General features: G+C 45.7%; 1 protein-coding gene across 2 annotated transcripts in view; it reads left to right on the plus strand.

Moving 5' to 3' along the window:
• Nucleotides 1–27,537, plus strand: part of Tenm4 (teneurin transmembrane protein 4) — a 697,438-nt gene that overhangs the window by 200,415 nt on the left and 469,486 nt on the right. For both annotated transcript variants that reach the window (XM_055623346.1, XM_055623347.1), the window contains exon 3: nucleotides 19,720–19,825. The gene's annotated coding sequence lies outside the window, so the exon portion shown is untranslated. The remainder of the gene's footprint in view (nucleotides 1–19,719; nucleotides 19,826–27,537) is intronic.

Here is a 27,537-nt window from a genome sequence, read left to right on the forward strand (position 1 = left end):
CTATCTATCTATCTATCTATCTATCTATCTATCTATCTATCTATCTATCTATCTTCAACTTTCAATGAATTCCAGAGCCAAAGCTTGGTTACCGCAGCATGGCACAGCATCATTCTTGTCCTGAGTCTTTGACATTGATATTATAGAGACCAGACTAAGAAGGTTCAGCACTCTGCGCAGATAAGTGGTTGCCTGCACCAGTGTGCTGGTGGGAAGGTCCCTGGGTGTAGTCTACAGCTGTGGGGCCAGCTTCAACCTTGAGCTATCTGGTGGGCTTGCTGCGTGGGAAGGGGTCTGTAGTCTCGCACTGTCCAGCCTGTTCGGAACACAGGATTCCAAGTATGCAGTGTTTACTACAAATGTAGATGTAAGATGAGAGTTGGATGGTCAAGTCCTATTGTCGAGTTGCATTCCAAGGCTAACCTGTCGTTGGACAGGAATAAGGCAATGGGGACACAAGTTGACACCTGTGTGCTGATAGTCAGGGAGGAGCTCACAGCATGAGAGAGTACACAGAAACGTCAAAAACCCAAGAAGTGGGGACAGCTCATTTAAGAGTGGCTGTGTGTACAGCGGGCAGACTCAGAAACGGCATCATCGTAGAGGGCATGAAGGGAGCAGCCGGGCCTCAGCCAGAGTGAAGATTTCGTTCAGGACACTGAGTGGAGGAGACCTTGCCAGGAGACTTCCCCCTTGCTTGTAGAGATCCAGCAGCAAGTTGTGTCACTTGTCATAGCCTTTCTTCTGCCACATTATCAGGTGATGGACGGGTCATGGCAGTATCGAAGCCCTGATTCATACTTCCAGAATGGCAACCAGAGATCTGGATAGATACCAAGAACCTCATGCATCCTTTTTCGTAAGGGCAAGCTAGCCCCCCAAAGCACTGCAGACACTCTCAGAAGATAGGCACCTGGCTTAGAGTAACAGCAGCAGCCTCATCCCCTGTGTTCAGTGACACTGGAAGGGTGTGGACTTGGAGACATCAGGGAACAAGGCAATGGTATAAAGAGGCAATTAAGTCCAGCTTTTAAAAGAAAAAAGAGAAAACATCCGAATCCCTTTTGTTCTTTCTGGTTGGGATTTTCTTTTCAGGATAGGAAGAAACTAGGTCTGTCTTTATACCCCAGGCTGGCCCAAACCTCAACTGTTAGTGCAGAATGGTCTTGAACTCAAGGTACTGTTGCCTTTTTCTCCTAAGTGCTGAGATTACATGTATGTGGCACCATGCTTGAATCGTAGCCCTAATTCTTATCTTGAGGTTTAGACAGATCTCTGCCAGCTAAATGAAAGTGTGGGGAGCAGTCTGGAAGAAGGGGACTGGCCATAGAAAAGGTCATTTCCAAAGAGCCGTAAGCAGGTTATTTAACATCGCCATCTAATGTGTATTTGTATATTTGCATATTCATTTATGCCTGCATGTTTATGCATCTGGATCTGTGTAGAGGCTGCCACTAAGTCTGCTTTCCCCAGCCCCCATTCCCAATGTTCTGTTCTGTTTTCTGTGCCCTTCCGTACTTTGCTGACCCGAGCTCCGACTGGTCAGTCATAGCCATGGTCATTGTCACTTCCCACTAGTGTTAATGTCAGGCTTCCAGTTTCACCACCAGATCCCCAGGGTGTGTTGGGGCACATGACCAGAGAGAACTACAGCAGCTCTGACTGTCTCCAGTTCCTCATACATCATGTTCTTCACTTTGTCCTCCATAGGCGTTTAGCTAGAATTATTGCTGGGAACATGTGCTAGAGCTTTCTGTCTCCTCTTGGGGTTGTGATAAACCCATGGCTTCAGTGAGCCTTCTACAAGGTAATTGCTTCTATAAAGTGTATGTATATATGTGTGTGTGTGTGTGTGTGTGTGTGTGTGTGTGTGTGTGAGTGTGCAGGCCAGCGGTTAATGTCAGGTGCCTTCCTCTATTGTTCTCCAGCTTATTTTCTAAGATGGCATCTCTCACTGTAGCTGGAACTCATCGGTTTGGCTAGGCTGGCTAGTTATTGTGCCCTAGGAATCAGCCTGTCACCACTGCCATCCCCAGCAATGTGGTAACACACATGTGTGCTGTACCCAGCTTTCATTTGAGTCCTGGGGATCCGAACTCGGGTCCTCCTGCTTGTGCAGCAGGCGCTTTACCCAGTGAGCCATCTCCCTGGCCTTAGCTCCAAAAATCTTAAAGTCACAGCAAGTGCTGCTTTCTTGCCTAGCCATTCCTCCTGGCCAGCTGCCCAGAGTAGATCAGGAGAAGCCAAACACATGCTCCAGCAGCAGGAATGCAGGAAGCAGGCTCACAGTTTCCTAAGGGAAGCACCAGCGCCGGGAAAGAGGCGAGCCTCCATTCCCACACAGCAATTACGTGCACAATTACATTTCCAGCAGGTGTCACTTAAGAGGGTGAAACCCATTAAGTGTTCAAATGAGAAGACAGAAAGGAGTCTCCGAGAACACCCAGGAAAAATGTGCTCTGCAACATGGGGAGGGGACACGTGCAGGCCGCCACCACGTTCTATGTGTTTTCCCCGCTCGATCGAAAGATTGTAGTGTGCGCAGAAGTACACAGACCTGATGCAAACTAGCGCAGGAAGAGAAACTCAGCTGAGAGAGCAAGTTGCTGTGAAGATTGGTCACGTAATATGCACAGCCCAACTAGGGAATGAGTGTGGATAGCGTTGGATGTTCCATTTCAAATCCAGAGAGACCGGAGTCGCCTCTGCATCCGCATCCTCATCCTCATCCTCATCCTCATCCTCATCCTCATCCTCATCCTCATCCTCATCCTCATCCTCATCCTCATCCTCATCCTCATTCTCATCCTTCTCTTAGTTCTCTGGTACAGAGCACATAGGAAATAACCAACAAATACATGACAGACATTTCTATAGCAATTTTCTCTTTATTGCTTAAATGATGAACTGTGTAGCAGGAACGTCTAAGGAGAGAGTTTCAGGCCTATACAAGCATTCTTGAGTTGACATTTATCCTGGAAAGGGACTATTATTGTCCTCATTAACAGATGAAGAAACAGATGCTCAGAAAAGTGAAGGGTCTCACCCCGGCCTGCAGACCTAAGATTTGAACCCAGGTCTGGCTGACTCCACAGGCCGTGCTCTTTGCACTACACTGAGCAGCCTAAGGTGGGACCATTACAGAGGTGAACCAGGCTCCCCCTGGTGATGTCAATACAGGAGGGGAGTTCAAGCATCAGAGCCCCTTCTGTGCTACTCATTAGAAGGCCTCAGGGCCTAGATAAGACAGAAGGGACTTCCGTCGCTCAGATCAGCCCTAGCTTTGGTCCTCTTGGGCTTCCTGTTGGCCAAAGTTCTAGAAGCTAGAAATGGGGTAAGAGCACATCCTGGCACTTGCAGGTGGCATGCTTGCTTGCTTTCTGACAGGGCCCAGCTCACAACCTCCTTTCTTCCGCCACACTGTCACCAATGTGAAGTGGCACAATTGGGTCTATGCCTTGCCAAAAATAACATTTCTGCACTGTCTAAAATGGGGGACCATCTCTCAGCCTTCCTTACCATCACTTACAGGTTCTGATGAGTCCATGCTCTACTGTGGCTATACCCCCTCTATATTAGTCAGGGTTCTTTAGAAGGACAGAACTGATACAATGTGTGCACACAAGCCAGCATGCATGCATGTGTGTGAAGGGGATTTATTACAATGGCTTACAGGCTGTGGTCCAGCTAGGCCAACAATGGCTGTCCACCAACAGGAAGAATCTGGTAGTTGTTCAGTCCAAGAGGTTGGAGGTCTCAGCTGGCCCTCAGCATATGCTGGAATCCTGAAGAAGTAGGCTCTAACGCCAGGGAAGAAATGAGCTTGCCAGCCATAAGAAGGGGAAGCAGGCAAGGAGCAAAAGCTTCCTTCTTTCATGTCCTCTATCTAGCCCACCACCAGAAGGGATGGCCTGGATTAAAGGTGAATCTTCCCACCTCGAAAGATCTGGATCAAAAATGGGCCTTCCCAATTCAAATGCTTTACTTAAGAAAAAGATCTCTCATAGGAGTACACAGCTGCTTGGATTTTAGTTAATTCCAGATGTTGTCAAGTTGACACTGAGAAAAGCCACTGTACCCTCCTTCCCCAGGCTCTGCCTCTGCTGTCATCTGGCCCTTTACACAGGTGTCTCTTGGGTCTTCTTTTTGGTTTCCCTTACACATGTGTATCACACAGTTGAGGGTAAACTTAGTAACCAATTCATTGTGTCCATTCAACCAGTCCTCTAACCTTCCATTCATCCAAGACATAGTTACGGGGTGCGAATATTTACTTCAAAGTAAAGTTCATGATAGATTTGAGATGGATACAAAATTCAGTGAGAAGTCCTGTCTCCATGTTGAAGATAGACCAGACTGCTAAATATAAGCAGGTGAATGGTAGCCAATGAACAGGTCCCGTTCTGCCAGGCAGCTTCAGTGGACACTTCTGGAGGAGCTGGCTTGGCACCAAGGCCACTGTGTACTTACAAAGCTTTGCCTACCACTTCATGTTTGGGCAGCTACTAATAACTAGATAGATAAGGGGAACGGGGTGTCATACTGCAAGAACAGAGAACAAACCAAGAGGTGTCTTGTTCTACAAGGCTATAATAGTATCCTGTAGACTCTGGGAGGGAATGCCAGAGTCCACTTCTGGCTGCCTGGCCTCAGCAAATCTCCTGGAAGCTGGTATTCAGCTCACACCCTCCAACACTGATCAGGCCTCTTTTCGGAAGCTGGTATTCAGCTCACACCCTCCAACACTGATCAGGCCTCTTTTCTGGATGACTGACTTTCATCAGAGCAACAGTTTTCTTCTCTCTCATAGGAGTTCTGAATCTCACTCAGAGAAATCCATCTGTAGGCTTTCTATGTGCTCAACACTCGGTGTCTGGAATGCTGGCACATGAGCCATCCCTGCCTCCTGTGTCTGCTGAGGGCAAGGAAGTTGTAGATCCAGGAAGTTGTGGCCAGCTGCCACCTCTTGCTCTTCCAGTCAACTATGGGAAATCGGGGAAGCTCTCTAGTTGTTTTTTGTTTGTTGTTTGTTTGTTTGTTTGTTTGTTTGTTTGTTTTTCTGAGAGCAGAAGGTAGCCTTGTATTTGGAGCTTGTGCTTATGGTGGGAGTCATCTGCTAAGAGTTCTTCACCTGAAGAATCTACCTCAGCTTGTAGCCTGGTCCTGCTACCTCAGGTCCTCTCTTCAGCCTGTCTTTGGGGTTCTATTCATGTATTCAGTATATCTGAGAAGGTGAGTATTCAGTAGTTGCCCAATACGTGTTCTTTTTTAATAACTGCTCCCAAATAGATTCTTACTTTTCAATGAGTCTGTAGTCATTTGATGTTAAATTCTAATTTAAAAGTAAGATGACTAATTTAGATATAATGCTATTTTGCTTTTGCTCTGATTTTCACTTATTTGGTAAGCAGGGAAATAGAACATTTCCCCCACATGCCTATTCATTTAGCATACTTGTTGTGTGATGGGCCTTCTGCCAAATTTATTTATCAGGAAACTAAACTCCCCTTATCATTTGCACTGGATCTTTGCTGAGTGGGCATTAACCTTAATCTACTTTACATTCTACAGATACAGGTTTTTCAGTTTGATGTCCTTTTTACTTATTTTCTTTCTTTTATGTGGTACAGAATTTCAGAGTGTACTTAATTTCCAGTCCTATTAAGTTGTATTATCAGTGCCCTAAAATCTACAGTGGATACTCTTCCCGTCCCAATGAGCTGGTGCATTGAACAGGTTGAAAAGGACCACAGAAGCACATCCAAAGGCAAATCCTTTGTTCTTTATGTCATCATACCACTAGCTTATACATGTGTGTTTTGCTCTTAGTTAAAGGCCCAGCCACTTGTGTTAAAAGCTCTACTTGAACCCAATTTAGCTCCTCCTCTCTCCATCTACTGATCTCTGTTTCCCTTAATCAAATGCCACAGGATCAGACACAAGTGGGAGGGTCTCTGCTGACAAGGAGCAGTGGGCTTCCCCTTGAATAATGTACCATTGTGCTTAGATCCCTGGGTCCTGGGTAGCCCCCCGCACAGTAGTGGAGGAGTATCTTTCTTATTTGGAGTGGAAAATGAGGCTCAGGAGCTTGGCTCTGGTCACTACCAGTCAGGTGAAGGCCAGACCCTTCCCTCTGATGTCAGAACTGCTGTTGTTTTTGCCTTAACAAGTTTCTACCATCTAGTCATGAAGTGAGCAGTTTTGGGGTCCTAACCCCGGCCCTAGAAGAAAAAGGATCTCCCCAGAATCTGGAAGTTGCTGGATTGTAAATGTCTGAGACAGTCTGGCATGGATGCTCCTGCAGGGAGGGCAAGGTGATGTCCTGAAAACAACAACAGTAACTGATGATGTCGAGTGTATTCTGGAAAATCTACAAGTGACTTAACTGCCAGCTTTGCAATCAGCTTCTTTTGCTGAGCAGGATCTGTCCTTTTCAAGAGCTTTATCACCCACCTGAGGAAACAGATAAGCCTGGACAACTCTAAAAAGTGTGGGAAATGCATCAGGAGCTTATCATTCATTCATTCAGCAGATATTAAAAATTATTTACTATCTAGTGTCCCAGGAGACTAAACAGACCAAAATCAGAAAGTTTGCTGCAGGGAAGACTAATGAAAAAACAAGTTAATAACCATTATGGTCCAGGCACTGGAACCTTTGGGATGGAAGTCAGGTTCTCAGGATTAGACAAGAAGCATGCATGCAGGACAGAGAAACCAGGTAAGTTCTGCTCCCATGATGCTATTCTACGGCTCTCAAATGGGAACTCCAAGCAGCCTGCAGGAGAATGACACTTAGTGAAAGGAAGGGTAAAAGCCTAATGGTGAGAGTCTGAAAGATGTGGGAACTTTCTAGCAAGGATGGAGGAAGAGGTGAAAGAAAATTCAAGACTCAATGCTGGAGATATAGGTTGTGGCCAGACTCTGAGGGTTTTGGTGGCATCCTCAGGGACAAGAACATCAGGACCATTTGCTGTAATTACCACATGCAGAGCATTGCTGTGAGTCAGCAATATTAACCAGTGGCTTTAGCAAGGATTCAGGCTCAGTTCTGTTGCCAGGAACAGTGAGACACCCTTGCTGATCAACTAGTTTCAAAGAACAACCCCAACAGAGTCTAGTAGTGGGTGCATTAGTTACTTTCTTGCTAGTATAACAGTATCTTATTTTGGGGGTAGTATTGATATGATAAAACACGATGACCAAAGCAACTTTGGGAGCAAAGTGTTTATTTAAATCACAGTTCCAAATAGCAGTTTATCGAAAGCAGTGAAGGTGGGAATTCAAACAGGGCAGGAACCTGGAGGCAGGAGCTGATGCAGAGGTCATGGAGGGCTGCTGCTTATGGCTTAGTCTCTATGGCTTGCTCAGCCTGATTTCTTGTAGAACCAAGGGCCACAAGCCCAGGGGTGGCACTACCCACCATGGGTTAGGTAACTAAGAAAATGCCCTCCAGGCTTGCCCACAGCCCAATCTTATTGAGGCATTTTTTTTTTCATTTGAGATGCCCTCGTTTCAGATGACTTCAGCTTGTATCAAGTTCACATAAACTATCCAGCACAGACAGACTGCAACTTAAGGAAAGAAGGGTTTCTAACAGCTTGAGAAGACTGATTCCCATATGGTGAGGAAGGCATAGGAATTCCCTACAGTGTAGCAGCTCTATAGTCAGGAGTGAGAACATGATGAAAACTGGCATTCAGTTCCTTTTCTTCTTTTTTATTCAGTGTAGGACCCCAGGCATGGAATGGGGTTTCTCTCATTTAGGGTGAGCCTGCCCATTTCAGTGATTCTGTCTGGGGTCTCTCTCATCGACATGTCCAGAGTGAACATCTTAAGTGAGCTACACTCTGTCAAGGTGCTAATCAGCATTAACCATTAGCGTGAAAGCACCCTACACTGACCTTTTCATTACTCCCCAGACAGTCAAGGACCCACTGAGAGAACTGGCCCACCCAAGAGAAACATAAGGACATGTGAAAAGTAAATCGAATTAGGCGTCATTGCTAGGGATCCTGGAAGAGAAGGAGACATTATATGTAAATGCTGGAAAGCTGAATAAACTCTAGGTCTTGGTTAAAATAATTTTGCAGTATTGGTTCATAAACTGTAACAAATGAAGCACAGGAAATGAAAGGTTAGTATGAGGAAAATTCACTGCAGGGTATGGGGGGATTCTGTGTACTCTCTTCATAATATTTTTGAAATCTATGACTTCAGAAATTCTTATTTTTAAACATGTAAAGCATGTGTGATGAAACATGATATGATATATAATATAATAAAAAAATTAAAGAAAAAAATACATGTAGAACACACACCCCTCCTTTGCCTGTCTCTGGAAAGAGCTCTTTCTTTTCTGTCTTGGTCTTTCTTCTGGCGATGTTTTCAGCTTTGCTAGGATAGAGCTGGCAGGTGTCCACAAAGTGGGCCTAGGAAGGGCTGAGGAGATGGGCAGGGTGCTGAGCTTGAGAGGAAGTCTGTGTTGAAACCTCGGTCTCGGTTTCCTCCCTGGGGCCAGTTTCCAAGGAAGTGACTATACAGCGCTTCATTAACAGTCCTGATGTCCCACACCTGGTGGTCCTTTCCTTTTCTCTGGAGAACATTGGTCCCAGACAATTGGGTCAGTCAATAAAAGGCCACCTGTGACAAAGGCTTGAGCAGAGGTAGAAAGAAAATGTGTCCCAAGATCCCAGAACCCCTGCTCTCACTGTGAGATGCTGACCTCATCCGTGAACTTGCCACCTAGGGGACTTGCTCATGTGGAGAGCTTGCTGGGCTTTTGTGCCTTTCTTTCTGGTCTCTTTATTGTTTTTTGGTCCCTTAGGTACCAGCTAGTGTCTGTCTGTTTATACACACTTAAAACACACACACACACACACATTCAAATGCTTCTTTATTAACAAAGGCTGCACTATCTCTCAGTGGTCAATCCATCAGAGCTAGAACAGAGAGACTTCCTGTCTCATAGAATTCAACAGAAAATTGAAGGCCCCAGCTGGAGCAAAGATTTCACATTGTATTCCTGTCCCCATCCATCACTTCTCTAGAAAAACTGTGTTCACAACCCTTCCAAATTTGGGAGGATTAAAGCTAATTTTATACAGTACTAAGATCCCCGAAGCCACATAGAATGGACATTGAAGTATCTTACCGTCTCTGTACTTTCTTTCTTGGTCTATCTTTGGCTTCATTAATCTCCAGGCTTCCCTGAACTGAATGAAGCAAGACACCTGACCTCCCCAGGAGTTTGTGTGTCACAGGGGAACTTACTGGCATTCAGTGGCTTCATAGATGGTTGGCTTCCCTCATGTTCCTTTACCAGGAATAGAGTCTTGTTCAACTCTCACACACGCTAAGACTTGACTCCATGTTTTTACCTTTCTTTCTACAGAGCTTCCTTCTCCTCATGCATGCCTTACCTAGTGCTCATTTTATCAGGGACTTGACTTCTGGCCAGTTCCATAATAAACTTCCTAGCTCCATCCAAACACTGACCTTCTTGGTGCATCAGTTCATTCTCAATTTGAGAGTTTCCAAGCAGCACTTCCACCTGCAGATTTTCTCAGTACCTTTATCAGCTCAAGTCCAGGCAGGAAAACAGAAATCATCCCAGGTGTTTCCGCAGAAAAAAAATCTAATACAGGAAATTAATTGCAGAACTGAGGAACTAGCTAAGAAACAGTCCAGAGATCAGTTGCAGCCTGCAATCCCTATCACTTCTGGGCTGGAAGGAAAATGAGAAGGAGGTGAAAATCAGCAATGAACAGGAAGAGGTGGAATCACTTTGTAGAGTGCCTTTCTGGCCCTGAAACAACAGAGGGTATGTGCTCACTGCTGGATATACCAAGACAAAGGAAGAGAAGGAGGGAGACCTGAGCTACTCAGGGACTTTCATTAGCCAAACTTGTCCAGAATCTAGTGAGCAAGGGGAGACTGAGAAAACCAGTTCTCCAAAGAATAGAGGATGGCAGCCTGGGTAATGAATCAGGAGCCAGGAGCCAAGTAATCACAGTGTCTGTTCAGACTTGTCTGGTACTGAGCTGAGCCCCTCCATTCCTGATACCTGCTCTTTTCGAATTTCTCTGGTCTGGACAGCTGCCTCCTGATAAAGGCCTCCTATTCTCATGCAATCTCCTGAATAAAAAGATTTCCCTTTTCCCTGGGGAGGGGGCAGTGAAGTCTGTCACACTCTGTAGTCAATAGTTTTGGCTCCTGTGTGTAGCTGCTGTCCTGACTCCTTCAGGGAAGACTGTGCCTCTTTTCTTTCATGGAATCTTCCAGGTATGATGGTTCTGTTTGTCCCCACCACCACAGCATCTCCCAGAGTTAAAATAGACCCTGAACAATTACCTTCTGATGTATAAGAGCAAACTCATCACTCAAATCCCACTCTCCAGGCACAATGTGCCGGCAAGGGCCCTGTTCAGGAGCTATTGGGAGAAAGCTAGTGAACTGTGTCAGGGGCTTCAGTTCTTGTCCAAGAAGGGTAATCAGTTCCAGGCTTTCAGCTTTGTGAGCGCATTTCCCTCCTCCGCTCTCTGAGAGTCCTTACTGCTGGCACAAGAGCTCTGGACAGCTGTAGTTGTGGAGAGAAAAAAAAAAAAAATCCAAAGACAGAACAGAGGAAGAAATGAAGGTCCTTCAGCTGATGCAGCCAAGAAAACAACACGAAACACGAGAAAGGCTTTATGCCGGCCTTTTTGTCATTGTTGTTTTGCTTTGGAGCATTATCGGGACCCAGGCACACAATTGGGTTTGGATTGGGGAAAAAGCATAACTTCGCTGAAGAAAATCCTTTCCAATTTTTCCCTGGCTGTTAGCTGGATTAAAGGAGGCAGCAAGAGGATTAGATTGTGCAAGACAGCAGCAGCAACCCGGACTGGCCTGTCTCTGCCTGGGATGTGTTAAGACGGCGTTTGCAGCAGTGAGGACAACCTGGTAGATCCCAGTATGGAGTGAAGTGATCTGTGTCACCTCTTAATGTTAATGGCAACGGTAACCATTAAATATTAATAGCAGGATTAGCTGAGACTAGCATTAGTTAGTGGAGAGAGAACCCCATCTCCACTCCCAGTCCATTGGACTTAGAGCAAAGTGACTTCCCACTGTCTCACAGAACCCAAGAAGGAGATGGCTGGTCCAGCTGGAGAAAAGGCGGAGACACAGTAGATTTAGGATGGAGCTTTAATCCTGCGAGCTTTGTCCTGTTCTATGGGCATTTCTGGTCTGGTTCTCTAGGGCTGTGTGCTACTTCCTCCCCTGCACACTTTTGACATTACTATGGTAAAATACCTGATAAAAATGACTTAAGGAGAAAGGGTTAATTTTCACTCACAATGTGAACATGTTGTCCAGTGGTTTTCAACCTTCCTAATGCTGTGATCCTTTAATGCAGTTCCTCATGTTGTGCTGACCATAAAATTGTCTTGTTGCTACTTCATAACTGTAATTTTGATACGTGTTTGGATCGGAGTGTAAATATCTGATATGCAGGATATCTGATGCGACCCCAAAGAGGTTTCGATCCACAGACTGGGAGCAGCTGATATAGTCCATCATGGCAGGAAAGGCAGGAAGCCAGGAACGTGAGGCATCTGGCTACCTTGCATCTACAGTCTGGAAGCTGGGAGAGAGAGATGCTGAAGCTCAGTTCACTTTCTCCCTTTCTTCAGTCTAAGGGTTGAGCCCAAGGGACGCTGCTGCCCACAGAATGGGTCTTTCTACCTCAATCAACGCAGCCCAGGTACCTTCTCACGGACATGCCCACAGGTCTCTATGCTGATTCTAAATCCTGATAAGTGGACATCAAAATTAATTCTTTCTGAGGGCTGTTGTAGAGAAATGATATACAGGAATAGGAGAATCGAGAGAATTTTGTTTATTCACAGTTCTGGAGGCAAAAGGCCCAGATCAAAGTGACAGCAGTGCCAGGCTTCCCTGAAGGTACTTCAACAAAGAAAGACCTGTTCCAAGCTTCTCTCCTGACTTCTGGAAATGTTTTGACCTGGGTTGGCATAAGCCCCATCATCATAGGCTGATATCCCGTGCACACATCTGCCTCGGTACCAACAGTACCCTTTTCTAAGGACACCAGTCCACCTGGATGATGGAGTTTTATCTTGGTAAGCAATAGAAGGGCCTGTCTCCTACAAGTTTGGATTCCAGCATATTTGCTGTGAAGGGCACAGAGCTGGCCTTCTCTCTGCCAGGTCCCTGCAACAGCACCTCTTCTCAGTTGTTTCAAGCAGACAGACAGACACACACACACACACACACACACACATACAAAGGGAGAGAAACAGAGACAGAGACAAAGAGAGGTCAGCAGTAAACCTCTTGGAAGTCTCACAATCCATGGCTGACATTGTGAACCACTCATGTATAAACATAGGATCCACCAGAGAGAATACCGAAGAGAAAAATCTGGTTACTCTCCCCAGACAAGAAGGTCTAAAACGCTTTGCACAGTAGCAGAGCACACACACACTCTCTACAACATACCTAGTGCTGGCTGGTTTTGTCCACAGAGGCCGTGCATAAAAGCCTCTCACTCCTTCAGAAGTAAGGACATCCAGTTAAAAATTCATAGGGCTGAGAGCTACACATGTATTTAGGAAAATATATGTGCATGCACACATACTTAACAACAATTAAAGAAAAAGAGGCCATAAAAATAATAAAATAAATTCATGGGGAGGTTGCATAAAGCCATCTTCTGCCTTTATTTCCGGCTGTGTATAGTTGCTCACCCTAAAACATTCCATCACAGCGAGGTGACAGAGCCATAAGCTGGTCATCAAAGTCTACAGCAGTGAGGAGGTAAGACGGAAGAGGAGGCACGTAAGCAAGCACATGGCTCTCAGCTTGAACAATCAGATTGGCTCATGTTACTGCCATGCTCTTCGGAGAAGATGCCATTCCGAGCTTGAGACAGAGTCTGTCAGTGAGTTTGTGTATGATTGTGTGCGTGTTTACTCTCTGTTCTGAACACTGAACCACCGGCAACTGCAGCTACCATAATAAAAATGATATAATCTGCTTCACTTAGTCTAGAGAGATTGGCTTCAAAGGTCGGTACTGCGAGTGAACTCAGGAATGCAGTATGTCTTCTCTTCTGTTGACTTGAAAATCGAATGGTTTTGTTTTTCTCCAGAGACAGAGGAAGAGAAAAGAATTAACCTCTCCTGTTCATTCATCCTGATGCTGCGCTGGGCTGGGCTGCACCACGCCTTCAGAAGGGTGTTTAGATCTCGTTTGGATGCCCCATGCTTCTTCCATTAGGCCTTGTTGGCTCCCCTATCTCTCAATCTGGTCTGATTCTGGGCAGAGAGCTAGGAGAATTGGCAATATTAAGATGTTATCTAATAGGTTGGCACCTGTAATTGGCTTGGATTAGAAACCAAAGCTCTCAGCAAAGCAACAAGGTGAAATATTTTGAGCTAATGATTTATACAATAACGAGATGGTTTTCTGGAGAATTGCTTGTGTTTCAGAAGGCATAAGACCCTCTTCAAAACAGGCTGGTGATAGGAAATCTTAGAAGAGCTGAAAACTCTGTGGCTATGTTGGTTCTTGGAAATAAGGAAGCTAAAATGAAAGGAGGAGGCACGAATGAGCTAGGAATCCAGAAATGATGGCCATTGCCAATGAGCATTCAGTCCACAGAAAAGAAAGATGAAAAATCTGACAGCTTCAGGACTCTGGTCATGAAAGTGAGGTTAAGACTATGAACCTGCAGTTTCAGAACTTTGTTTTTTCTCCCTATGTCCATTTCTTCAGCTGGGAGAAGTGCAATTACCTTAGGTCATTGTCATATTAAAATACCTAACAAAAGCAACTCTGGGAAAGAAGGACTTCTTTTGGTTTACAGCTTGAGGCTGCTGTCCCTCATGCCTAGGAAGGTGTGGAGGCAGGAGCCTGAGGCAGCTGGTCACATCATGTCTGCTGCCAGGAAGGGACGAGAGATGAATGCTGGTGCCCAGCTTGCTTTCTCCTTTGTCTTTAGTCTGGCCCCCAGCCCATGTAAAGGCACTGCCCACAGTTACAGTTGGTATCCCCACGTGAATGAGTTTGGTCTAGAAAGACCCTCCCAGGTGATTGTATCCTAGCTCAATCTAGATCCTATCAGAGTTAATTAATCTTCACCACTGCAGCATTCTCGAGGAGGAGCTAGTGATGCCCGTGTATTTAATGCTATGTATTAAAAAGAAGACCACCCTGGTGTCCGAGGCAGGATTGTCCTGAGTTTGAGGCCAGTCTAAGCTATACAAGAAGACTCTTTTTTCAAACATGAAATAAATAAGCAGAAGGAGTTATTGCGCTGTCCATTGTCTTAGATGTGTGAAGGGTCTGGCAGTTATTCTGTGACACTTATTATTTTCATCTCCATTTAATGAGAATGCATAAAACGATTGGCCCCAAGCCAGAGAGCTGCTGATGCCCCAGGTGGGCTCAGGGATGAGCTCATTATTCAGGGATGATTGCCTGGAGGAGGTTCCATGCACTTGGAGCATCTGTTGAATGTAGTGTCGCTATGACAAAAGACCCAAGAAAGTCAAGTAAGGAAGACTCATCTGGTTTCATAGTTCAGAAGCTTCAGAAGGGGATCCAATGCTTTGGGCCAAAATAGTGAGTTCATCCAGGAGTAAAGACATTCAGATATTTTGTCTCTCACTCAGGTCTCTGTGTGCGTACAGCAAACGACACTTGTGGTTTCAGAGCCCATGGCTTCAGTGATCTCGGCTTTAGCTAAGCCCTGAAAGATGAAAGTGAGTACTCCTTAACTGAGAGGATGGAACTCCCCTCCCACTCTGTGGAGAATGGCAGCGGCTATGATTTGGAACTAAGGGACATTTTATCTTTCTGATTTATGATCTTTTAGGGGAGAAACTAGCAGAAGCCAAGGGCTCTATATCAGGATGGCCCAGGAGATGATGGAGCTATGCACATCCTGGGTATGTAGGATGTGACATAGGAGCAGAAACAGGTGTGCTAGAAAGACATATTTTGTGCAGAGTCAGAACATGCTTTCAAGCACACTTGCAAAGGAACAAACAGGGCTGAGAGTATGTCTCCATTGCTTCCTAGCTGAGAATTAGGGGCAGACAGCCCGGGAGTCCCCAAAGCCTCCCTCCCTCATCAGCCAGTCAGAAAGGATAATGCTTGCCTCCTGCAGCTACTTAGAAGACTCATTGAGATCAAAATACCTAACAGCCAGCCAAATGCTTATCATCTAGCCAGGAGCTTCCTGCCCTAGTTGCCTCCTCTTCAGACTCTTTACCTGTCTGTAACAATCTCCAGTAAGATCACACATCTTCTCAAGAGCTCTTCTTGGCTACATGTTGCTAAGCAGTCCTTGCAAATCTGACTTGGCCTTTGGGACTCTGCTTGTTGAAGCTCTCATATCCTGTGTTATAATATCTGATCCCCTGTACATAGCCACACTGTGGAATGAGTGCATTTGTTTGCCAGTCACCCCCCCCCCCCAGCACTTTTACTCCCTTGCTTGGAGAATCCCATCTTATCCCTACCCTGTACCCTATCCCTGGAGCAAGACTGAATTCCACAGCACATGCTTAATTAAATCCCCTCTGGTTTGTCAGCCAAGGAGACCTCTCAATTCCTGTTTTTCCCTATGGTTTATCTGTAGCTCTGAAGAAACTGCTGAAACATCAAAATTTTTTTGTGGCCAAACCTGTTGTCCTTGCCTGAGGAAGTTTCTGAAGTCAAGATTTTGCCCTCAGTTTATCCACCCAGCATCCAGCTCATCATATAAATGAATGAATGAATGAATGAATGAATGAATGAATGAATGAATGGCATCCATTCCTAACTAGACTTGCCTTCAATGGAACGTTAAAACTTTTTCAGCGACCCATATGTGTAGGTTGTTTTTTGTCAACTTGACACAAACCTAGACATATCTGAAAAGAGAGAATCTTAATTGAGAAAATGCCTTCCTAAGATTGGCCTGTAGGCAATTCTGTGGGGTATAGTTTTGTTATTAATGATGTAGGAGGGCACAGATCACTGTGGGCAGTTCCACCCCTAGGGATGTTCCTGGATCGTCTATGGAAGCAAAGTGAGCAAGCCACAAAGAGCAATTTAGTAAGCAGTACTTGTCCGTAGTTTCTGCCTCAGTTCCTGCCTTTCAGGTTCCTGTCTTGAGTTTCTTCTCTGACTTCCTTCACAACAGACTACAAAATGTAACCTGAAACAAACCCTTTCCTCCCCAAGTTACTTACTTTCAGGTCATGGTGTTTATCACAGCAGCAGAAAGCAAACTAAGGCATCATGAATATTTCGGTTTTCGGAACAGTTGTGATGCAGTCTGAAAATGAAATAACAAAAGAGGTGGTTCTCCCAGAGGCTTCAGCCATGATGAAGGCAGAAGGAACAGAGAGGCTGAGTCCTGCAGCTTCTTCCATGTGGGAAGCCAAGGTGCACAGCTTTGGCCTACAGCCTTTGTGGGCTAAGTGGAATCTCTTTTTTTTTGGGGGGGTGCCTTTCTTTATTTAGTTTTTTTATTTTATGTGCATTAGGCTTGAAATTGGCATTACAGACAGTTGTGAACTGCCATGTGGGTCCTGGGAATTGAACCTGGATCCTTTGGAAGAACAGACAGTGCCCTTAACCACTGAGCCATCTCTCCAGCCGCTTAAGTGGAATCTTATAACCTGGACCAGTGTTCAGTCAGACATCATCCACCAAGATCAGTAGATGTGACTAGGACCCCATGGGACTTTTGGGAACGAACCCAACAGATGTAGATCCTAAATGTCACAATTCATGTGGAATAGATCCTGACGCCAACACCCAGGCATGCTTTACCTTGCCCATGGGTGGAGTGGAGCAAGGCAAGTTCCTTCTCTCTTGGAAGCCCCAGGAGATGATATGCTCATGAACAAGACCTAGTAAATAGCAGTTAATCCTTTGCTGGCTAGTTTTTATCGACCTAACATGTTAGAGTCAACTAGGAAGATGGAACCTCAGTTGAGGAATTGCCTTCATCAGATTGGCTTAAGAGCGTGTGTGTGGGACAATATCTTGATCAGTGTTTGATGTAAGGAGGCAGAGCCCCCTGTGAGACTGATAGCCCTGAGCTGTATAGAATTCAGGCTGAGCAAGCTTCTATGGCTTCTGCTTCAGTTCCTACTTCCAGGTTCCCGGTCCACGTGTGTGTCTTGGCTTCCTTCAGTGTTGAGTTGTAAGCTGTAAGATGATATAAAGCTTTTTCTTCCCAAGTTGTTTTGGGTCATTGTGGTTATCACAGCAATAGAAAGCAAAGGACAAAGTTCCAGAGCCATTTGAGAGTCACAGAATGAGAGTCTCAGCCTAACTTAGTCTATTAGCTTCTATCTTCGTGTGTGTGTGTGTGTGTGTGTGTGTGTGTGTGTGTGTGTGTGCGCGCGCACGTGTGCGTGTAGGCCAGAGGTCAGCCTTGGATGTTGCTCTTCAACTGCTTTCCACTTTTTGTTTGAGTCAGGGTCTCTCACTGGCCTGGTCTCTCACTAACCAAGTTGGTTAGGCTTACTAGCCAGCCATCTTCCAGGAATGTGCCTGTCTCTGGCTCTCATCTTGCCACTGCCAAGATTACAGACGCACGTGTCAGACTGTGTATCTGTATCTGCATATGTATGTGAATAAGATTCAAACTCAGATCTTCAAGTTGTTGGGCCAGTGTTTACTGTTTACTGAACCATCTCCTCAACCCTATATTTCGATTTAGAAGAACTTTTTAAAGTTTTCCTCGGGATTCTTTCTCATTACTCTGTAGTAGCTCGTGATGAGGTCAGTAGAGCTTGACCCTGGGAAGGGAATGGGAGGCCCTGCACTTGGACAGAGCCTGGAAATGCTCCTGCCTGATAGCTACACTCTGCTTAGAATAATTAGAATTTACAGTAGAGAAACAGCTGAGACACAGATAGAGTTGGCAAATTTTCACACTTTCAAGGTTTTTGTTTTTAATGGGAATTACCAGTAATTCCTCACCTTATAAGAGACAATAATGACTTCTTAGCAGGGTTCCAAGGTATATTTGGCAAATATGTATTCAGGGAACTTCTCAAATAATGGCTTGAGAACAAAACTCAGATATGTTAAGTGCCTTGATACCCAGCTCTTTGCCTGGAGGCTCTTTATGCAGAGAGTGTTTGGGAGTATGGTGTTTCACAGACCTGCAGTTTGTTTTTGTTTTTTTTTTTAATTAATTCAATTTACATCTCGGTCGTAAGCCCCTCCCTCTTCTCCTGCCAGCCCTACCCTCCCTCTGGCATCTCCCCTCCTCTATTCTGAGAGGACCCTTACCCAGACACCCCAGCTCATCTATTCACATGAGGACTGAATTTGCCTTCCTCCTCTGTGGCCTTATAGGGAAGTCCCATCAGGGGAAAGTGATCAAAAAGCAGTCAACATAGTCCATGTCAGAGATATCCTCCACTCCCCTAACCAGTGGGCTGACATGAAGCCTAAGATGCCCATCATTATCTTCTTGGGGTCTGTGCATTGTAGTTTATCTATCCTGTACTATATGACTAAAAATCCGATTATAAGTTAGTATATATCATGTGTGTCTTTCTGGATCTGTGTTATCTCGTTCAGGAATATCTTTTCTAGTCCCACCCATTTTCCTGCATATTTCATGATTTCCTTGTTTTTGGTGACTAAATAGTATTCCATTCTTCAGTTGAGGGACATCTAGGTTGTTTCCAGTTTCTGGCAATTACAAATAAAGCTGCTAAGAACATGGTTGAACAAATGTCCTTGTTGTATGGTAGAGAATCTTTTGGGTGTATGCCCAGGAGTGATATATCTGGGTCTTAAGGTAAGGCATTTCCCAGTTTTCTGAGAAAGCACCAGATTGATTTCCAAAGTTTTTGTACAAGTTTGCACTCCCACCAGCAATGGAAGAGTGTGCTCCTTTCTCCACATCCTCGAAGCATGTGTTGTCACTTGAGTTTTTGATCTTAGCCATTCTGACAGGTGTAATATAGAATCTCAGCCACAAACCAAATAACCCAATTAAAAAATGGGGTACGGAGCTAAACAAGGAATTCTCAACAAAGGAATCTCGAATGGCGGAGAAGCACTTAAAGAGATGCTCAGTGTCCTTAGTCATCAGGGAAATGCAAATCAAAACGACTCTGAGACCTGCAGTTTTTGAGAGTCTGTGTTCAAATTCCCATTCTTTTTGTTGCAATCACCTGAGGCAAATGACTTAAACCCTTGTCCCCCCTCCCTACCTTCCTCACGGGATGAAATGTGTTTCATTCATTTGACAAGAGAGCCAAGGTGCTTCATTCATTCTCCTGGCATGCCACTGCTAGGACTGTCGCAAGGTCAGTCACCTTGGGCTTCAGCCCTATGCTGTGTGCCTTCCACCCCATCACAACATGGGATTAATCCTCTCTGTCCATCGAATAGTCATTCTTCTGCTTCAAGCCCTACACTGGGCACCTGGGCTGCAGAGGCTAACTGGCCTGGAGAGGGTGGGTCTACCAGAAAATATACACGCAGGTAATGACTCTAAGACAGGTGATCATACTCATAACAAGACAAATGATCCATTTTCTTCACTTCATGGCCACGAGGCCAAGAACAAATCCATGTCCCAGCTGGCATGCATGTGCAAAGGGTGCTGGGCAGTGTCTGCGAGAAAGCCCCGGGGACTAACCGTTCTGTCGTTTTACTTAATCCCTTCTCTTCTCTTCCTCAACAGAAGGCATACCACCCTGTCCTCTGGGATCTGGGATCCGATGGCCTTGGAGAGGGGGCTGCAGGGCCTGCAGACACCAACTCTTCCCAGAGTGCTGCCATGGAGCCAGGTCAGTCCCTGACCCCTCTGATTTTCAGTCAGCAACTGTAAACCTGGGTCTTAGTGAGAAACACATTTAGAATCTGGAAATGCATATACCTTTCAGGCTGTATAGGAAGTGCAGGAGATTACTTCTTAATAAGAGCACAAGAGGCAAAGGCTGCTTGGAGATGTCGTGCCTGATGTGTTTGCTTGGTGAGCAGATGGAACTGTTGCTGGACTAGAGTCCCTGGACAACTCGTGTTTCACACTGCCATCATGATAAAGAGGGCAGGGTAGGTAGGCTCGGGCACCCAACAGGAATGTGATGGTAATGCTCGCAGCAAATAGGTACCATTCAGGCTTGTCCAGGACAACAAAGGCTATGGTGGGTTGGAGCTTGCTCTTGTATCCAGGAGACCCGGTGCAAGACTCTGGTGAAGCCAGAGTCCTGGTTGGGCATGAGAAGAGAACAGTAAGTGGGAGATTGTCAGATGAGGCCCAAGAAGGCTACCTGGAAGGCTTTCTTCATATTGCCATGCAGCATAGTAATATATAGTAGGTAGGAAACAATGCAGCACGATGGTGATAAAGCTGGGCTGTAGGGGGAAAGTGGCATGATGTTTCAAGCTGGAGGACTGTGACCCTGAGTAGGGCAACAGCATACATGGAGGCAGAGCCCAACGAAGGAGGCTGCGGAGGCAGCAGTGAGGACAGGGGAGTAAGCTCTTCATTGGAGATGTCCTGTATATCACTTATACCAAGTTCTGATTCTTATCTTCCGAGTGGTCCCAGAAGGTGACATAGGGGCTCTATTGGACTCCATATTGCTGGAGGCATGGAACAACTCCAGAATCCCAGTGGGCAACTCACAACAAAGGGAAACACAGTGTGGCAGAGAGCCCTGCACCCTGCCTGGAGCACATGGCCACCTTGGTAACTGCTGCAGTACAGGAAGGTGTTAGCCATTAAGTCCTTTGGGTCAGAAATGACATAGCCAGCCTACTGACCACCACAGGTTTTGCCTGACACCCAGGGTCTTGCCGTCTGTGGGAAGGAGTCAATGAGTGAGTCCTAATCATGTTCACTGGATTAGGTAATTCTTTCCATCTTACAGGCCAGCTGCTGAGAGACTCTGCCGCATTCACTGTACTGTCCAAGGGCTCTCAAATGCAAAAATGCTGTGGTTTGGATGTAACATAACCTCTGCCTGCCACATTCATGCAGCCAATCAACAAAGACAATGTGGAATAGTTACCATAGCCCAGGGAATGACAAAACCAGAGGTGGTTGAAGTATATATAACTGGACAGGACAGTGAATGCTCTGCCTTGACAGATGGCTTTCCAAGAGCCTCTCAGAGTTTGAACTTCCATTTGGAGGGACAGATAAACTGAGATTACATGTATAGAGACTTGTTTACTCTTCTCACTTAACTCACATTACCACGTGAGCCAGTTTTTATGGCCTCATTTTTTTAATTTAATTTTTATTTTTTATTCACATTATATATCCTGATTTAAGATCCCCCTCTCAATCCCCCCAGTCTCACCCTCCCTCCCTTTTCCCCTCATCCCCTTCCCCTAGTCTACTGAAAGGGGAGTTCTCCACCTTTGCCATCTGCCCATAGCTTGTTAAGTCTCATCAGGACTGCCTGGATCCTCTTCTTCTGTGGCCTGGCAAGGCTGCATCACCAGGGGAGAGTGATCAAAGAGCAGTAACTGAGTTCATGATAGAGGCAACTCAGAGATCCCCTCACTCAGAGATCCACATGGAGACTGAGCTGCCAATTGGCCACATCTGAGCAGGGGGTCTAGGTTCTCTCCATTCATGGTCCTCCATTAGTGTATCAGTCTCTGCACGATCCCCTAGGTTCAGATCATTTAGCTTTGTTGGCATCCTTGTGGGGCTCCTGTCCCCTCCATGTCCCTCTAATCCCACCCCTCTCTTCCTCTACAAGACTCTGTGCACCCTGACCAAAGTTTGGCCCGGAGTCTCAGCATCTGCTTCAATCTCCTGTTGTGTGAATACTTTCAGAGGACCCTCTATAATAGTCTCCCATCCTGTTTCCTCTCTTCCACTGCTTCTGGTGTGTATCCTGTTTGTCATGGCCTCATTTTTTAAGAAAACTGAGTGTGGCTTAGGCGGGTAAGAGAACACATCTGCTTCTCAGCCTCCTCTAAGGCTTGTGTGCAATAATGACTTGAGTAGGACAGTAACTGAATCTCTCCCACTCCATCTAAACCCTTGAAATGTGATCCTTTGGTCTTCCTAGAAGTCTTCTCCAACTAGGGCTTTCCTTCCCTGTTTTCTTGATATGCCCAATATGGCTACACCTTGGAGACACTGAATTCAGCTCTGACAGAGAGAGACTGAATTGTTGATTCCCACTGTGATGGCACCCACAGAGTTGGGCCTGGAGCAAGGTTTGTTGAGCTCGTCTATATCAAGGGAAGGAAGATACTGTACAAAAATATTTGGCGGAAAGATCTGAATCTGGCAGGTGGGATCGGCCACACATAAACCTTGACACCAGCAAGTCCTTGTTTCAGGAATACTTCCCCTTGTCTCTCCAGCTCCATCACCACCATCCCATCACTGCACTCTGTGCTGTATTTACATTGACAAATCACTTCTGCCCTTTCCTCATTCCTGTGATTATCTCCGGTAGCCTTCTTTCCTTTTTCTGTGTAGCTCAGTGGTAACTGTCACAGATGCCTCAGGTCATATCACTGCCAACATCTTCCTCATGTGGATAAAAAAACAAAACAAAACAACATCAAAAAGCAAAACCAAAACAAAACCCTCTATCAGGGTCCTACAATCACCCACCAGCTTTGGGATCTCTTTCCACCCAGCTCTCTAAGCACTGTTTTCTCATGGCACTCACCTCCTTCAGGTGAGTGGACCATAGAAACGCTTCTACTTTGGAGCATTTAGCGTGTGCTTTCCCTTAGCCTTTGAGAAATGCTCTTGGCTTGGGAACAACAGAAGTAAAAGTCATTGTCCCTGTGAGCTGACCCATGTAGGACAAGATGCCTTTGTGGAAGAATGTTAGCTACCCTGATGGCAAAAGAAGTCAGGGGGTTGGCAAGAAACATGTGGAAGGGCAGAGCCTTCCCTAACCTACCACCCCATGAGGAAGCACAGGTCTTTCTAGGACCCTCTTCTTTGGGAACATTTATCTCTACCTGGTACATTATATATTGCAAGATAAGTTAATTCATTTTCAGACATCTCCCATTAGTATCTGATCTCCAGGAGAGCAGGTGCCTCCTTCTTTGTACCTCCTTCTGCATTCCCCTGAAATGTCCTTGTGCCAATAATGGTGCCCAGCACACTCTACACAGTAAAGATAGACAGAGTGACTGAATGAGTGAGCAAGTAGTTGAGCAATAGTTTCCACTGCTGCTCACCTCCCTACCAATCCCAACAGGACCTGACCAACTCTGAGCCCTCAAGCCAGGATTTGCCTACTCTCCTGTCCTCCACCGCTCTCTCTGCCTGCCCCAAAGGCTAATGTCCCTAGGCCACACCACACAAGCATTGTCCCATCTATCACCAGATCCTGGTCTTTGAGCTGCCACACTGGGAGGACGTGGTACTGTTGGCTGTCCTCAGAAGAGCAGAACAGAACTATCTTCACCTTCAGCCCAGGGCCCTTTGGCTTTTTTTTTTTTTTTTCTTCCCATGTCTTCGCTTGCAGTCAGGCACTGGGGAGCCCTGGTTATCATCAAGGCCCCTCCTGCTCACCACCTGCCTCAGAGACCAGGAAGAGGAGGCAAATGGGACACTAATGAAATTCAGAGTGAAACTAAATCTGGAGGTGTTGCAAACAGCACGGAGGAGGGCGACAGGACTTAAAGGGATCTCTCTGAGACGGAAGGGGGGCCAAGGTTGTAAACAGCCAAGATCAGCTTCAGACAGACCCATCTTGGACCACACATTCAGGGTGACCCCGATCAACCTCTCTTCATCCCCAGGGCTGTCACTTTGCAGTCTTTAAGTTAGAAACCTTTTAAACCTTTTAAACCTTTTAATTGATGGACTGCCTTATTCATCATGCTTTTTCACCCCAATGGAAAAAAAAGGGGGGGGGATTTGAATAAGTTCACAGTTTAAAGTTAATTAATCAAGTAATCATGACAAAAGTATTTAATACATAAAGGAAGACCAAAGAGAAGGGGGTGAAAATAAGACAAAAAAAAAAAGAAAAGAAAAGAAAGAGATGTGCAGAAGAGGGGCTGCAAGCTGGTGTCTTGAATATGGCAGCGACCACAAGTAAACTGGACCTTGAATCTAATGAGCATTAGGAATGGAAAGCTCAAGCCAGAGAATAGTGATGATGGCTGATGTGAGGGCCTTTTCAGATCCACTGGTCATTCATTCAGAGATAGGCATTCACCACTCTTCACACCACGGACAGCGCAGGCCTAGTCTCTCTGTACATCTCATTAAACTGCTTTTAAGTCTTGGAGAGTGGTCTCTACGGCCAGCAGGGGAATGTGAATCAGAGGCACAGAGCCAACCCTTCCTCTACCAAAGCCTTCATCTTATACCTCCATAAGCCTGGGGAAGAGGCTGCAGCAGGGAAAGAAGGCTGCTGTGTCACTAAAGGTTTTCACAGGGAGGGCAGAAAACCAACTTGGGGTGTAGGAAAGAAGGGTTTAGCCACAGCCCGTCCCCAAGCAGCAAGCTTCCTATTTTCAGGGCCTTGTTTTATTCTTCATTATTATTGATGGCCCCAGAGGGAATTTTGTTTGCTCTGATTGTACCTGCTGAGATAGTGTTTATTTATTGTATTAGTAATTAACAGTTAAAAAGATTAAATTGGTAGTATGTTATTTAACATAAAATACCAAGCTATAATATCAGCATCAAAAACACATTTCTATGAAAACTTTATTTGCCAAAGAAAAACAAAAACAAACAAAAACCCCAGAAGTGGGTAAGAAGGTACCACAGTATAGTATGACAGACTTCTTTAGTGGTTGACTCATCAGATGTCCTTGGTCTGAGTCCAGTCCGGAAGCTCCACCTGCATTCAGGAGGGAGGGGGAAGACAAATGATAGAGCAGTTTTGGAAGTAGTTTGGTCTCTAAGGGGTCTTGGGGGCCCTCATGGATCTGTGCACCTATGTTTTGAAAAACCTTATGGAGGGACCGGGTATGGAGGTATGTGCCTTTAATTCCAGCACTTGGGAGGCAGAGGCACATGGATCTCTGTGAGTTCAAGACCAGTCTGGTCTACAGAGTGAGTTCCAGGATAGCCAGGGCTATTAAGAAAGACCCTGTTTCAAAAAAAAAAAAAAAAAGGAAAGAAAGAAAAGAAAAACGTGCAGAAGTGAGAAGTGAGGTCACTGTGACTAGCCTGAGAACTGTGTGAGGGGAGGGGGACAGGAATTCTGGGATGGAGCCTGGTTGCTGCAGGAGGCCCAGCTGTTATGCTAGTCTGAACACCTCCTATTCTGGCCCTATCAACAAAATCCTACTCATGCTTTCAAGTGGTGGTAGGAAGCTTTTTATGCCATCCTTTACAATCCTCAAGTCTTGGCTGAGCTCTGTTCAGCAGCCAAGACCTTGGCAGCTGCCATGAGAGTGGGCATTTTGGCAGAAAAGTGGTGAAGCTCAGGGTTCCAGAAGAACGTGAATCCTGTTTGCGGAAAGTTGGAGTAGCAATTGAGGAGTTGACACTTTGTATGATTGCTGTCTAGAAGCTAGGAGCCATTAAAGGTGTTTGCAGAAGCATCTCTTGGATACATATACATACAGGAGACCACAGTCACCAACAGGCAGAGGAAAGCTTCCCAACTAATTCCAGTTTGTTAGCAAACAAAGTAATGTCCGCTACCCAGAAGACTGGGGGGTTGAGGGAGATGAGGGAATTAGGGAAATGGGTAGCTGAATGCTCCTCACTGCCAAGCATTCCTCATGTTCCTAGCACAACAGCTTCCCAGGAGACTCCACTGGGGATGAGAACACTGAGGCTCTCTTCCCTATGACAGGCCATGATGGTAAAGAGCAGAGCTGAGATTCAAACTCAACCTTCAAGCCAGCTTGCTTATGACATAGCTCGTGACTGTGTTTCCCCCATCTGACCTTGGCTTCATTGGATTGGACATGAGTGGTTACGGCTACTTATTGCTTTTTGAAGTAACAAGAGTCCAGGACGGTGGAGATGGCTCAATGGGCAAAAGCATTCACTGTGTAAACACAGGGATCTGAAATTACCACCCCACTTGAAGGGCTGCATATGGATGAAAGAACCTATATTCACAACTCTGTGGGGTAAGAGGTGGGAGAGAAACAGGAGGGTCACTGGGACTGACAGCATGGCTCAAAGTTCAGTGAGAGACCCATCTCGAGGAAACAAGAAGATAAAGCAGGCCACAGAGTAGCTTATTTTGGCCTCCTTTCATAGGCATGAGTAGCACCTAACACATGAACACCATTGGCTACACATACATACCTCTGCCTTCTGCCACACATACAATCAGATCTTGCCAGGCATACTTTTAACTCTTAGAAAGATGGATAGAAACACCCAAAATGCTTCTTTTTCGAACTTTTAATGTCTCCAATGGCAGATTCCAAAGACAGCAACCAATCTCTACTTTTGCATTGCTTCCTTTTCACTGAACAAACCATGGTTAAGATGTAAACCCAACTCACTATCAATCTGAGGGACTCTGACATACTCAGCTGGTCGGCACTTATCAAAGACACCCATCCTGGTTGGTCATGGGAACCAGGGATTCAAAGAGACCGGGATATAAGGTTAGTTTGGAAAAATAATCCTAAATTAGATGCTCCACTTCTTGTATAAATGAAACAAATGAGCCTTAGGAAGCTAAGAATGTACTGTCACGTGTAGTGCCCATGATGTCAGCTAGCAAGGGTGAATGCACATTTAATGAACTCTTACTGTGGGTCGCATCTGCTGCGGACAAGATGTAGGTTTTACCTCTTGTACAAAAGCCTATATATTTGTGCGTTTATGACATGCGACTTTGCCTATTTTTAAGCTGTGACTCAGACAGAAGTCTTGCTCAGGAAGGCATAGCTGTGACATGGTGAAGTCAGTGCTATTTGCTTTGTCCTTTAGCAATGACACTGGGAGGAAATGGCTAGTCTGGTGTCATGGAGAGCCAGGCTGTCACTCTGAGGCCGAGTCACACTGGGTATGCTCGCCTCAGGTAGGTTTCAGGCTTTCTTCTCAGGCTCTGTCCATCTTCCCTGGCGGCATTTCCTGCACTGAGTCTATCCCTCCATATTCACTCAGACACTTCGGGTGCCCAAGACCTTCCAATGCCTCCATCATCTTCTAACACATAGCCTTGAGTTAATGTCCTCGGAGACACAAAATACATGTTTAAGCTTAGGGAGGAAGAGTGAATAATTAATCTAGGTAGAAATCCAAACCTCACCCCTGACTGAGCCTGAAGCCCACAGTTCTGTTTGACCAAACAGAAGCCATGTGTAATAGAACCTCTTCCTGCCTCCCATACTTTGAGAGGCAGTGACTAGGCAGACATTGTCAGAGCCTTCTGTAGAAATCCTTTTATTCCTAAGGCCTGGCAGGGAAAGGATCAGAGGCTTTGAGTCCAGGCTGCCTAGGTTCTGAATCCTTTCACGTCATCTTTCATGTCAACCTAATTTACCTATCTTACTTCCCCAGAGTGGTGCGAAGTGGAAGGGTGTGTGTGTGTGTGTGTGTGTGTGTGTGTGTGTGTGTGTGTGTGTG

This window comes from Psammomys obesus, unplaced genomic scaffold (genome assembly GCF_907164565.1).
Source record: "Psammomys obesus unplaced genomic scaffold, mPsaObe1.curated_primary_1811, whole genome shotgun sequence".
NCBI classification, from domain to species: domain Eukaryota; kingdom Metazoa; phylum Chordata; class Mammalia; order Rodentia; family Muridae; genus Psammomys; species Psammomys obesus.